Source organism: Triticum urartu, chromosome 2 (genome assembly GCF_003073215.2).
Source record: "Triticum urartu cultivar G1812 chromosome 2, Tu2.1, whole genome shotgun sequence".
In the NCBI taxonomy this organism is placed as follows: Eukaryota; Viridiplantae; Streptophyta; class Magnoliopsida; order Poales; family Poaceae; genus Triticum; species Triticum urartu.
In genome coordinates this window covers 721,610,582-721,626,337 of record NC_053023.1, presented here as the reverse complement: position 1 = coordinate 721,626,337, position 15,756 = coordinate 721,610,582, and positions in this window count along the sequence as shown.

Below are 15,756 nucleotides of genomic sequence, written 5' to 3'. Positions count from 1 at the left end.
AGGAGGAAGAAAGTGGAGCACATCCAAATCCAGGCGCTGCACGCAAGGGTACAAGCGATAGAGCAACGAGAAGCAGATCGCAACAAGCGAACCGCCGAAGCTTCCCCCGAAGCTACCCCGCCATCTCAGCGGATAAGCAGCGTGCCTTCCACCAAGCTGTAGCAGCTGGAGCCTGTCTTCACGGCTCCTGCTAGCTACCCCATGGACTTAATCACGGAGTCTCAAAATTGCCACCTTATGACGCAATGGATGAAAATGAAAGTCAAGGCGGCTGTTGGCTCTGTTGCACCTCCTGAACCTGGCGCAACTTTTCACTGCCGGCCGATTCCAGAAGAATATGCTAGGGTGATGGTGGACGAAATAACGGAGGGATTTGAGGAGCTCGAGCTTGACCACCCTATCGGTGAAGGGGAGACTCGGCTGGGTTCTTCTCTGAAGACTCCATGCCTCTGGCGGAAGGAGCTCATCAGCCTTCCGAACTGGACGCCTCCGCCTCCTCCGGTGAGTCAGGGCACTCTGCCTCCTCTTCCGCCTCCTTCTCCGCCTGCGCCGGCGCACCCGAGAAACCAACCTACTCCTTCTCCGCCTCGTCAGCAAGGGCGGAAGAGACCCGCCGCCGCTCCGGCTGCTCCGGCACGTCATAGTCCTCCTCCTCGTAAGCAAGGAAAGAAGACAGCTGCAGCCGCTCCGTCTGCTCCGGCGTCTAGCAGTACATCCAGAGGCGGGAGGCAATACAGATTCGGTCCTTCTCTGAAGACTCCAGAGAAGTTACCATACGAGAGGACCCCGGAGGAAAACGAGAAGATCGTGCGAGACGAAGTGAGGAACTTCTTTGAAGGGGTGAAAGCAAAGAAACATCCACCTTCGGAGGAGAAGGTAGATCCGGTGAAAGTGAAGCGCACTCTAGAAGCCCTGAAGAAACCACCAAAGTCTCCGCCGAAAGGCAACTATGAGCGCATTATTGAAAGTTCATTTATCAAAGGTTAGTGGAACGACGAGCTGGGAAAAAAATTGCCCAGCTCGGCGAACAAGCGAACCAATCGTTCCCCCCGCTCAAGGTGTCTAGCAATATCGTCGCTAATGATTCGAGGATGGTGCCCGGTTATAACAATCTTGATGATTACCTGCCCGACGATGTACGTTATGAATTCTTGGAGGTGGAAGAACTCAGATATGAGTACGGTAAGCCTCTCGTCAAAGATGAAACGTCTCTAACAACGATGATGCAAGATTCCATGATTGGTACATGAAAACCTACAGAGAGTCTAGGGGGACGAATACTTTGACGCTGAGAGTTAAAGAGGAGCATGACCTCGTTGGAACTGATCGGTTGAATGTTCCATTTGAGGAGTTCTTCCAATTTTTCAATCAGAGGGCCCTCGATAAATTAACGGTCACTTGCTACTGTCTGTAAGTACTACTTCTGTCATTAAGTCTCTATATATATTCAGCTCTTTCATTTCATGTATTTATAATTATCCTCACTATATTATGCAGATTGAAGAACACCGAATTGAGGAAAAGACAAATTAGTGATATTGGGTTCATTAACATAAATATCATAGATGCATATGAAGGAAATATGCCCTAGAGGCAATAATAAGGTTATTATTTATTTCCTTATTTCATGATAAATGTTTATTATTCATGCTAAAATTGTATTAACCAGAAACATGATACATGTGTGAATACATAGACAAACAGAGTGTCACTAGTATGCCTCTATTTGACTAGCTCGTTGATTAAAGATGGTTATGTTTCCTAGCCATAGACATGAGTTGTCATTTGATTAACGGGATCACATCATTAGGAGAATGATGTGATTGACTTGACCCATTCCGTTAGCTTAGCACTCGATCGTTTAGTATGTTGCTATTGCTTTCTTCATGACTTATACATGTTCCTATGACTATGAAATCATGCAACTCTCGTTTACCGGAGGAACACTTTGTGTGCTACCAAACGTCACAACATAACTAGGTGATTATAAAGGTGCTCTACAGGTGTCTCCGAAGGTACTTCTTGGGTTGGCGTATTTCGAGATTAGGATTTGTCACTCCTATTGTCGGAGAGGTATCTCTGGGCCCACTCGGTAATGCACATCACTTAAGCCTTGCAAGCATTGCAACTAATGAGTTAGTTGCGGGATGATGTATTACAGAACGAGTGAAGAGACTTGCCGGTAACGAGATTGAACTAGGTATTGAGATACCGACGATCGAATCTCGGGTAAGTAACATACCGATGACAAAGGGAACAACGTATGTTGTTATGCGGTTTGACCGATAAAGATCTTCGTAGAATATGTAGGAGCCAATATGAGCATCCAGGTTCCGCTATTGGTTATTGACCGGAGACGTGTCTCGGTCATGTCTACATAGTTCTTGAACCCGTAGGGTTCGCACGCTTAAAGTTACGCTAACAGTTATATTATGTGTTTATATGTTTTGATGTACCGAAGGAGTTCGGAGTCCTGGATGAGATCGGGGACATGACGAGGAGTCTCAAAATGGTCGAGACGTAAAGATCGATATATTGGACGACTATATTCGGACATCGGAAAGGTTCCGAGTGATTCGGGTATTTTCGAGAGTACCGGGGAGTTACGGGAATTCGTATTGGGCCTTAATGGGCCATACGGGAAAGGAGAGAAAGGCCTCAAAGGGTGGCCGCACCTCTCCCCATGGGCTGGTCCGAATTGGACTAGGGAGGGGGGGCGCCCCTTCCTTCCTTCTCCTTTTCCCTTCCCTTTCTTTCCCTCCTACTCCTACTACTTGGAAGGGCTCCTAGTTCTACTAGAAAAGGGGGAATCCTACTCCCGGTGGGTGTAGGACTCCCTTAGGGCGCGCCATAGAGAGGGATGGCCCCTCCCTTCCTCCATTCCTTTATATACGTGGCCAGGGGGTACCCCATAGACACAACATTTGATCTCTTGATCTCTTAGCCGTGTGCGGTGCCCCCTCCACCATAGTCCACCTCGATAATACTGTAGCGGTGCTTAGGTGAAGCCCTGCATCGGTAGAACATCAACATCGTTACCACGCCGTCGTGCTGACGAAACTCTCCCTCAACACTCGGCTGGATCGGAGTTCGAGGGACGTCATCGGGCTGAACGTGTGCTGAGCTCGGAGGTGCCGTACGTTCGGTACTTCATCAGTCGGATCGTGAAGACGTACGACTACATCAACCGCGTTGTGCTAATGCTTCCGCTTTCGGTCTACGAGGGTACGTGGACAACACTCTCCCCTTTCGTTGCTATGCATCACCATGATCTTGCGTGTGCATAGGAAATTTTTGAAAATTACTATGTTCCCCAACAGTGGTATCCGAGCCAGGTTTTATGCGTAGGTGTCATATGCACGAGTAGAACACAAGTGAGTTGTGGGCGATATAAGTCATACTTCTTACCAGCATGTCATACTTTGGTTCGGCGGTATTGTTGGATGAAGCGGCCCGGACCGACATTATGCGTACGCTTACGCGGGACTGGTTCTACCGACGTGCTTTGCACCCATGTGGCTGGCGGGTGTCAGTTTCGCCAACTTTAGTTGAACCGAGTGTGGCTACGCCCGGTCCTTGCGAAGGTTAAAACAACACCAACTTGACAAACTATCGTTGTGGTTTTGATGCATAGATAAGAACGGTTCTTGCTAAGCCCATAACAGCCACGTAAAATTTGCAACAACAAAGTAGAGGACGTCTAACTTGTTTTTGCAGGGCATGTTGTGATGTGATATGGTCAAGACATGATGCTAAATTTTATTGTATGAGATGATCATGTTTTGTAACCGAGTTATCGGCAACTGGCAGGAGCCATATGGTTGTCGCTTTATTGTATGCATCGCAATCGCCATGTAATGCTTTACTTTATCACTAAGCGGCAGCGATAGTCGTGGAAGCATAAGATTGGTGAGACAACAACGATGCTACGATGGAGATCAAGGTGTCGCGCCGGTGACGATGGTGATCATGACGGTGCTTCAAAGATGGAGATCACAAGCACAAGATGATGATGGCCATATCATATCACTTATATTGATTGCATGTGATGTTTATCTTTTATGCATCTTATCTTGCTTTGATTGACGGTAGCATTATAAGATGATCTCTCACTAAATTATCAAGGTACAAGTGTTCTCCCTGAGTATGCACCATTGCGAAAGTTCTTCGTGTTGAGACACCATGTGATGATCGGGTGTGATAGGCTCTACGTTCAAATACAACGGGTGCAAAACAGTTGCACACGCGGAATACTCAGGTTAAACTTGACGAGCCTAGCATATAACAGATATGGTCTCGGAACACGGAGACCGAAAGGTCGAGCGTGAATCATATAGTAGATATGATCAACATAGTGATGTTCACCATTGAAACTACTCCATCTCACATGATGATCGAACATGGTTTAGTTGATATGGATCACATGATCACTTAGAGGATTAGAGGGATGTCTATCTAAGTGGGAGTTCTTAAGTAATATGATTAATTGAACTTAAATTTATCATGAACTTAGTCCTGGTAGTATTAGCATATCTATGTTGTAGATCAAAAGCTCGCATTTAGCTCCCCTGTTTTATTTTTGATATGTTCCTAGAGAAAACTAAGTTGAAAGATGTTAGTAGCAAGGATGCGGATTGGATCAGTGATCTAAGGTTTATCCTCATTGCTGCATAGTAGAATTCTGTCCTTGATGCACCGCTAGGTGACAAACCTATTGCAGGAGCAGATGCAAATGTTATGAATGTTTGGCTAGCTCAATATGATGACTACTTGATAGTTTAGTGCACCATGCTTAACAGCTTAGAATCAGGACTTCAAAGACGTTTTGAACGTCATGGACCATATGAGATGTTACAGGAGTTGAAGTTAATATTTCAACTAAATACCCGAGTTGAGAGATATGAAGTCTCCAACAAGTTCTATAGCTAAAAGATGGAGGAGAATAGCTCAAGCAGTGAGCATGTGCTCAGATTGTCTGGGTACTACAATCGCTTGAATCAAGTGGGAGTTAATCTTCCAAATAAAATAGTGATTGACAGAATTCTCTAGTCACCATCACCAAGTTAGTAGAGCTTCGTGATGAACTATAATATGCAAGGGATAACGGAAACGATTCCCAAGCTCTTCGTGATGCTGAAATCGACGAAGGTAGAAATTAAGAAAAGCATCAAGTGTTGATGGTAAACAAAACCACTAGTTTCAAGTAAAGGGACAAAGGGAAGAAAGGGGAACATCAAGAAGAAAGGCAAACAAGTTGCTGCTCAAGTGAAAAAACCCAAGTCTGGACCTAAGCTTGAAACTGAGTGCTTCTACTGCAAAGGGACTGGTCATTGGAAGCGGAACTACCCCAAGTAATTGGCGGATAAGAAGGATGGCAAAGTGAACATAGGTATATTTGACATACATGTTATTGATGTGTACTTTACTAATGTTTATAGCAACCCCTCAGTATTTGATGCTAGTTCAGTTGCTAAGAATAGTAACTCAAAACGGGAGTTGCAGAATGAACAGAGACTAGTTAAGGGTGAAGTGACGATGTGTATTGGAAATGGTTCCAAGATTGATATGATCATCATCGCACACTCCCTATACTTTCGGGATTAGTGTTAAACCTAAAATAAATGTTATTTAGTGTTTGCGTTGAGCATAAATATGATTGGATCATGTTTGTTGCAATACGGTTATTCATGTAAGTTAGAGAATAATTGTTGTTCTGTTTACATGAATAAAACCTTCTATGGTCATACACCCAGTGAAAATGGTTTGTTGGATCTCGATCATGGTGATACACATTTTCATAATATTGAAGACAAAAGATGCAAAGTTAATAATTGTGGCACTGTCGTTTAGGTCATATTGGTGTAAAGCGCATGAAGAAAATCCATGATGATGGGCTTTTGGAATCACTTGATTATGAATCAGTTGATGCTTACGAACCATGCCTTGTGGGCAAGATGACTAAGACTCCGTTCTCCGGAATAATGGAGCGAGCAACATATTTGTTGGAAATCATACATACTGATGTATGTGGTCCGATGAATATTGAGGCTCGCGACAGGTATCATTATTTTCTGATCTTCACAGATGATTTGAGCAGATATGAGTATATCTACTTGATGAAAGACAAGTCCGAAACATTTGGAAAGTTCAAAGAATTTCAGAGTGAAGTGGAGAATCATCGTAACAAAAATAAAAGTTTCTACAATATGATCGCAGAAGTAAAATATTTGAGTTACGAGTTTGGCCTTCAGTTAAAACAATGTGAAATAGTTTCACTACTCCCGCCACCTGGAACACCACAGTGTAATGGTGTGTCCGAACGTCGTAACCGTACTTTATTAGATATGGTGCGATCTATGATGTCTCTTACCGATTTACCACTATCGTTTTGGAGTTATGCATTAGAGACAGCTACATTCACGTCAAAAAGGGCAACATCTAAATCCGTTGAGACGACACCGTATGAACTATGGTTTGGCAAGAAACCTAAGCTGTCGTTTCTTAAAGTTTGAGGTTGCAATGCTTATGTGAAAAAGTTTTAACCTGATAAGCTCAAACCCAAATCGGAGAAGTGCGTCTTCATATACCCAAAAGAAAATGTTGGGTACACCTTCTTTCACAGATCCGAAGGCAAGATATTCATTGCTGAGAATGGATCCTTTCTAGAGAAGGAGTTTCTCTCGAAAGAAGTGAGTGGGAGGAAAGTAGAACTTGATGAGGTAATTGTACCTGCTCCCTAATTGGAAAGTAGTTCATCACAGAAATCTGTTCCTGTGACTCCTACACCAATTAGTGAGGAAGATAATGATGATGATCATGTAACTTCAGATCAAGTTACTAGCGAACCTCGTAGGTCAACCAGAGTGAGATCCGCACCAGAGTGGTACGTTAATCTTATTCTGGAGGTCATGTTACTTGACCAAGTGACCAGAAGGTTTTGTCAATCCTAAAGGTGCTAACAACATTTGCAAGCTCCAGCGATCTATCTACGGACTGGTGCAAGCATCTCGGAGTTGGAATATACGCTTTGATAAGTTGATCAAAGCATATAGTTTTATACAGACTTGCGGTGAAGCCTGTATTTACAAGAAAGTGAGTGGGAGCACTACATCATTTCTGATAAGTATATGTGAATGACATATTGTTGATCGAAAATAATGTAGAATTATTCTGCAAAGCATAAAGGAGTGTTTGAAAGGAGTTTTTCAAAGAAAGACCTCGGTAAAGTTGCTTATATATTGAGCATCAAGATCTATACAGATAGATCAAGAAGCTTGATAAGTTTTTTCAATGAGTACATACATTGACAAGATTTTGATGTAGTTCAAAATGGAATAGTCAAAGAAAGAGTTCTTGCCTGTATTACAAGGTGTGAAATTGAGTAAGACTCAAAGCCCGACCACGGCAGAAGATAGAAAGAGAATGAAAGTCATTCCCTATGCCTCAGCCATAGGTTCTATAAAGTATGCCATGTTGTGTACCAGATCTATTGTATACCCTACACTGTTTTTGGCAAGGGAGTACAATAGTGATCTAGGAGTAGATCACTGGACAGCGGTCAAAATTATGCTTAGTGGAATAATGATATGTTTCTAGATTATGGAGGTGACAAAAGGTTCACCGTAAAGGGTTACGTCGATGCAAGTTTTGACACTGATCTAGATGACTCTAAGTCTCAATCTGGATACATATTGAAAGCGGGAGCAATTAGCTAGAGTAGCTCCGTGCAGAGCATTGTTGACATAGAAATTTGCAAAATACATACGGATCTGAATGTGGCAGACCCGTTGACTAAACTTCTCTCACAAGCAAAACATGATCACACCTTAGTACTCTTTGGGTGTTAGTCAAATAGCGATGTGAACTAGATTATTGACTCTAGTAAACCCTTTGGGTGTTGGTCACATGACGATGTGAACTATGGGTGTTAATCACATGGTGATGTGAACTATTGGTGTTAAATCACATGGTGATGTGAACTAGATTATTGACTCTAGTGCAAGTGGGAGACTGAAGGAAATATGCCCTAGAGGCAATAATAAGGTTATTATTTATTTCCTTATTTCATGATAAATGTTTATTATTCATGTTAGAATTGTATTAACCGGAAACATGGTACATGTGTGAATACATAGACAAACAGAGTATCACTAGTATGCCTCTATTTGACTAGCTCATTGATCAAAGATGGTTATGTTTCCTAGCCATAGACATGAGTTGTCATTTGATTAACGGGATCACATCATTAGGAGAATGATGTGATTGACTTGACCCATTCCGTTAGCTTAGCACTCGATCGTTTAGTATGTTGCTATTGCTTTCTTCATGACTTATACATGTTCCTATGACTATGAGATTATGCAACTCCCGTTTACCGAAGGAACACTTTGTTTGCTACCAAACGTCACAAGGTAACTGGTTGATTATAAAGGTGCTCTACAGGTGTCTCCGAAGGTACTTGTTGGGTTGGCGTATTTCGAGATTAGGATTTGTCACTCCTATTGTCGGAGAGGTATCTCTGGGCCCACTCGGTAATGCACATCACTTAAGCCTTGCAAGCATTGCAACTAATGAGTTAGTTGCGGGATGATGTATTATAGAACGAGTAAAGAGACTTGCCGGTAACGAGATTGAACTAGGTATTGAGATACCGACGATCGAATCTCGGGCAAGTAACATACCGATGACAAAGGGAACAACGTATGTTGTTATGCGGTTTGACCGATAAATATCTTCGTAGAATATGTAGGAGCCAATATGAGCATCCAGGTTCCGCTATTGGTTATTGACCGGAGACGTGCCTCGGTCATGTCTACATAGTTCTCGAACCCATAGGGTCCGCACGCTTAAAGTTACGATGACAGTTATATTATGAGTTTATATGTTTTGATGTACCGAAGGAGTTCGGAGTCCCGGATGAGATCGGGGACATGACGAGGAGTCTCAAAATGGTCGAGACATAAAGATCGATATATTGGACGACTATATTCGGACATCGGAAAGGTTCCGAGTGATTCGGGTATTTTCGAGAGTATCGGGGAGTTACGGGAATTCGTATTGGGCCTTAATGGGCCATACGGGAAAGGAGAGAAAGGCCTCAAAGGGTGGCCGCACCCCTCCCCATGGGCTGGTCCGAATTGGACTAGGGAGGGGGGCGCCCCCTTCCTTCCTTCTCCTTTTCCCTTCCCTTTCGTTCCCTCCTACTCCTACTACTTGGAAGGGCTCCTAGTTCTACTAGGAAAGGGGGAATCCTACTCCCGGTGGGCGTAGGACTCCTCTAGGGCGCGCCATAGAGAGGGACGGCCTCTCCCCTCCTCCACTCCTTTATATACGTAGCCAGGGGGCACCCCATAGACACAACAGTTGATCTCTTGATCTCTTAGCCGTGTGCGGTGCCCCCTAGTCCACCTCGATAATACTGTAGAGGTGCTTAGGCGAAGCCCTGCATCGGTAGAACATCAACATCATTACCACGCCGTCGTGTTGACAAAACTCTCCCTCAACACTCGGCTGGATAGGAGTTCGAGGGACGTCATCGGGCTGAACGTGTGCTGAACTCAGAGGTGCCGTACGTTCGGTACTTGATCGGTCGGATCATGAAGACGTACGACTACATCAACCGCGTTGTGCTAATGCTTCCGCTTTCGGTCTACGAGGGTACGTGGACAACACTCTCCCCTTTCGTTGCTATGCATCACCATGATCTTGCGTGTGCGTAGGAATTTTTTTGAAATTACTACGTTCCCCAACAGCATATTCGGTTGAGTTTAAGAAAAAAGAAACCAAGGCCAACTTGCTACGATTGTTAGTATTAAATCAAAACAAAGCTATAATATTCTTTCCTTACAACTTCAAGCGAGTGTTACTTTTTTGTGCATATTCGGTTTCCCTTATTAGTCGAGGTTATAGTAATGTAATTGATGAGTTATGCATGCATGCGCAGGTTCCACTATATTCTCCTAGAGATTAAGCTCGAGCAGGGACTAGTAACCGTCTGAGACTCAAGACAAAAAGATCCCAAGGAGTATGCGGACATGACTGAAATTCTCGAGAAGTAAGTTAAATCGATCATTATCACACCATATCGACAACTTTGTTCACTTCCTGATATCAAGTAATTGTTTTCTTTGTCTGGCAGGGTTTGGAAAAAATTCAACTCAAAAGCTCCGGGAATGCCGAAGAAGCTGGAATTTAAACACCCGAAAGTAAGTACTACTAGCATGTTCCGCGCATCTCCTAGTGATTCAAGTGCTAGTTTCATCAATACCATTTTAGCATGCTTGCTTATCAGTTTGATTGACCTCTATTTCTTGTAAAGTGGTTGTGGCAGGAAGCCGGAAATAATTACTGTGGATACTACGTTTGCGAGTTCATCCGCCACACGACCTGTGGGCGGGGCTACACTAAAAAACAATATGAAGTGCGTAAGCAATAATATTCAGAATTTAACTTTATTTATCATCTTTTGTGTTGAGTTTCATTCATTCATATATATGTATTGACCTCCTTCTTCAAATTAGATGTTTCGGATGCGGGATGAACTCCTAGCACCAGATCGCATGCGAGGAATTCAAGAGGAATTGGCGGCATTCTTTCTTGACCACGTGATCGATAAAGACGGAGAATACTATGTGGACCCTGTGTTCATATATAATTGGGGGATTATATTGTAAGAGATCTTATATTGTATATATGTAGCCAGTAGCGTTGGATAGATATACGAAAACTTGTTGTTCGATCAATCTCTCGGAGAAGGAGAGGTCGATATCACTTCTCTCTGTATGCATATGTTCATGACGATCTTCTGTTTCCTTCTTTTTTCTTACTAGCTAGCGTGTCGAGTGCTCTCTATACATATAGTACGTAGCGTCGACCAAGCACGGAGATAAGAGAGGACACTTCTCTCTATTAATTAATTAGCTACCTAACACAATATATGGAACATCTTAATTAACCATACAAAACCCCCAAATCCCCCTCCCCCTTCAGAAAAAAAACAAAAACCCTAGCCCCTGAACAGCTGACGCGTGGATGGCTATTGGTCCCGGTTGGTGCCACTAAACGGGATCAAAGGGCCTCTTGCCTGGGATCGCCGCACCGGCCACGTGGAGGCCCATCTGTCCCGGTTCGTGTAAGAACCGGGACTAAAGGCCAAGGGCATTAGTAACCACCTTTTAGTCCCGATTCCGAAACCGGGAGAGAATGCCCTTACGAACCGGGACAAATGACCCTTTTTCTACTAGTGGGCCATCGCACAAAAAATTCCAAATGATCTAAATCCTTCATAATCCTATGAAATTTACTTGAATCAAATGAACCTTAACGGAGTTATAAAACATGGAAAATTTTAGACATGCCATTGGTGGTTTCGCTTGCACAACTCAAAAATTCAGGATGGGAATGGGCCAACCCTCTTTGATGCGGTCCTGGTCCCTGCCAAACCCTCTGTTTTATTCAAGGACATAGAGCAGGCCTAGTGGTCCAATACCGACTGGCCTCATGCATCATTGGGCAATACCGAGTGGCCCTTTTTCTACTAGTGGGCCATTGCACAAGAACAAAAGGAGCATTTACACCAGTAAGCATGAGTGGTGAGCTATCTAAAAAAGGCATTTACGTGAGAACATTATTTTTTTCAGCTAGCATCATTTAGCAATATGGATTTTTAGGAAGTGAAGATATTTAGAATTTATTTTATTGGAAGAAAAAAGGACATATGCAGGTCCATTTCGGTCGTACCATATTTTACATCATAAGATATGCAACTCCGAAACAAAAGCTGTTTCGGGTCAATATTATGAAAACTTCATATAAGCACACTAGGATAACCACCTTGTGAACACATGTGCAAACTTCATATAATCTACTGATTTTGGGTCCACCCGCTTGTCCCATTGGGCCGACGGTGACCGGCTTCGCTGACACAATTTTCTGGTTAAGCTAACCCAAAAGATCATTAACCTTGAAATTATTGGCCAGACCAATGTCCCAATTAGTAACGTCGGCTCATTCCGGTCGTGATCGAAAATAATAGACATGCGTTGTAGTAAGGACGTTTTTGGTTTAAAAGAACTGTTTACAGCTCCACAGTTGCGGTAGTACCGGTGGATGATCCCAGTCGGCTGTTGAGGCGACGCGAGCACGCCGGCGGCGGGTCTGGGGCAGACTCGTCGAGTAGCTCTTAATAAGCTACGAAGAAGACAACACATGTCTGGAGTACATGAAAGTTTGACGCATGGACAAATTCAAGATGGTGGAGAATATTCGCCAAGGTGGAGTTTGTTGTGTTTGTGTCGAATATTTCGTACTAGTTGGGTTACGCTTGGACTTGGTGTTGTAGTGTGGGTAGGATACTTGTAGTGTCGGAGTCGGACACGTTGTACCCTTGGCCTCTTATATATGAGGAGGCACCCCACGTTGTAACCCATGACGACTAGATAGCGACAGACTCTGCAGTGTGGGTTGAGTGGTGTGGGTTCGCGAGCCTTGAGACCCGACCGAGACAGCAGAGGCTCGACGCGGTAATAGCAGCGAGGCGTGCGGTACGCACGGTGCATGGAGACGGACCAGGGCTCTGGTGGTCATACATGTGGTGAGACAACTGCGAATTTGACTCGGGAAGATTACAAGCAATGGTAAAATTCCTTCAAGGTTCAGACAGACGGTCAAGAAAGGAGCAGTGATGTTGAGTTCAGGTAACTCTTATGTGTGACACCCAATATGTGAGGTGTTCACTTTCACGCAGGTCGGTGATCGGTGTGTGATGACGTTGACGGATACTCTGGAAGTTGGCAGCACAAGTTAGAGTAACAAAAAATTTAATTTTGCTCGAGTGTTGACCATGGTCAAGAAAAGAAGGGATTCGCCGAACCTCGTTAACAAATCTCGGTATCGTCATTGTCTGTGATTGCTTGTTTCTCGATGGATCGACCGTGTACCTTGAATTTATTCTAACAGCCGGCACGGGCATTGATTCCGGTTCGTCCATCAAAACCCAAGGGACGGACACAAGACATGACTAAACACGAGCGCATCGTTCGGCTTTGGCTCACCTGACCTGGGACTTGATGAACAAGCGCGGAATCACATGATTCTTCCCGGGAAACAAACATCGGAGAACAGGAGAGACGATGGTCTAGTTCAGGAATTGGATGGGCCGAGAAGGCAATGGACTGCTAGACCATCCACGAGGAATCCCAACATCCAGGAGCAATGATCAGATCAAAGGCTAAGGTTTTACTCAAAAAAGAAAGCCTAAGGTGCAATGGGGAAGAAAAAAGATCAGTAGTATTGTAGCGTCAATTTATATGGACTGAGGTTGTACGAAGTTGCTAACCAAAACACTTGATGGACTGATGGTACACGAGTAACACAGTATGCACCAACTTCATTTCATGTAAAAATCCATCATAATAAGACCCAGAGAAGGGTCGCCATTAACTACATGCACTACACAATCGATGGAGGGTCCAAGGAGATTGTACACAACCACAAACCACACCACAAACCATGGGCGGAACCGCGGAAGGATGGAAGGATACCATCGTACATACCACACCAGTACCACTATAGTTGACGTAGATCCTGGACGGAGATCGCCGTCTCGCAAAAAGGGCGAACAGCCGCTCGAGCCATCGAGGACGACGACATGATCCTGCGCGGTGCCGGTGCAGCCATGCAGGCCATGCGGTGCCGGTGGAGCGATGGATGAATGTCTCGTCCCGTCAATAGTTACTCCCCTCTGGCTCCACACGTACGTACTCATCCGGGTGCAGTACTTTGAAGCTAAGATACATACGATCCGTCCTGGATCCAGCGCGCGCCCCCGTGTATCCAACCGGATCCGTCGCATCCGTGGCGACCGCGACGGCCGAAAGCTCCCGCCGGCGCCGCGCAAGTGGTCGTCTCTCGGGAAGAAAAATCGACCGACGGGTACATGGATGCGCGGCGGCAATGGTGCATGCGGCTCGTGTGGGCGCATGGAGCGGCACTGTCGACGAAAGCGCGGCAGGTCGTAGATGGATGGATCACCCTAGCTAGCAGTGTTCATCAGTTGCGCCATTGACATTGTTAGCCTGACGGGCGCTGGCTAGCTGCCGCATGTACGGGTCTCTCTGCACACCGTTGAGTTGTTAGCAGTATCGCTCCTCTCTGCGGTCCGAGTCACTCGCGGTCTGGGAACATGAGACGTCGGCATCGCCCTACGATCCGAGATTTCCGTGCAGTACATCTGCCGTCAGGTACCGGTCCCTCCGGCCAGTGTTCGTGTGGCGGTCCACGTATACCTCAGTACATCCGGGCACTGCAGGCCTGTCCGTGTGGTCGACGTACTCCACACTGTGGGCGCCGGTTACAGTAGTGAGTACGTAACAATTACGGATGGATCATGGGTGATCGTACTACGTGCAAACACATACAGATGGGATGGGTTTGTTCTTTTTGAGAAAGAAATGTGATGGCATATTCCATATATCGGTCGCTATGTTGAAGACTTCAGATTGAGGTCGATATTTGTATTTTCCTATTGCGCGATACGGCGAAAGATCTCAACTGTACCCTTTTTGGGTTTTTTCGGAGAGAGACTCTCTGCCGTACTGTACACCAATGAGGACAGTATATCATTCATTGTCCCAAGATACTCGTATACATGCCACAGTGACGGGCGCTAATTAGATAGGTGCACTGTTACGCATAAAATATATGCAATTAAAAGTGCAGCAATACGTACGCTACGTGTACGAATACTGCACGCAAAAATACCCTCCTATACAGCAGATACAAAGGTTAAGACATGCAGGGAGAACACTGTGGTGACACTTCGATCAGTACTGCTCAGTCGACGTGCAAAGCCAAAAACACCATGATACCTGCTACATACCATCCCGTCCCTTCAATCACAAGATACTACGTCCATACTGTAGCGTAGCGTGTGGCCAATTAGCAAGGGACAAGAGACGAATGACAGTAGCGACGCACGACGTGTCATTTGCTACAAGGTCCACCCACCCGCGTGCAATTGCTTTTTTAACGGCATACTATGCCAATCATGTACTTGTTAGCACTGATCTAAAGCCCAATGGGCTGAACAAAAAAAAAACAGAGGATATACTAACAAGTAGAAAAAGAACATAATGTGAGACACATTAGTCCCGGTTCGATTTTGGCCGGTACTAATGTTGGTTCGTGGTGAACCTTTAGTACTGGTTCGTGCCACGAACCGGTGCTAAAGGGGTGGCGGCAGGCTGGCGTCAGGCCAGGGCCCCATGATCACCTTCAGTACCGGTTCGTGGCACAAACCGGTACTAAAGGGCTAACCTTTAGTACCGGTTCGTGCCATGAACCGGGACTAAAGGGGTCTGACCTATAGTCCCAGTTGGAGACACAAACCGGGACTATAGGGCAATTTTCAAACTCTACCCCCCCCCCCCCCCCCCCCCCCCCCCCCCCCCCCCCGGTTATCGCCATTTCGGTTTTAAAAAAACTAAAAGAAAATAATAAAAACTTCAGAAAATAAATTCCTTCGAGAGGTAGTTATATTACTACACCTACTAGTTATGAAAATTTGAAAACTTAAATTTGGACATGTTTTGCAAAAAGTGTAGGGAAAATGTAAAACGGCTATAACTTTTGGATACGATGTTGGAAAAAAACGTATAATATATCAAAAAATTCAGCACGAAAATCCGCATCCGATTTTGACCGCATACGGCCTGTTTGCAATTTTTTAGAATCCTCAAATTCCAAAAGGAAAAAAAG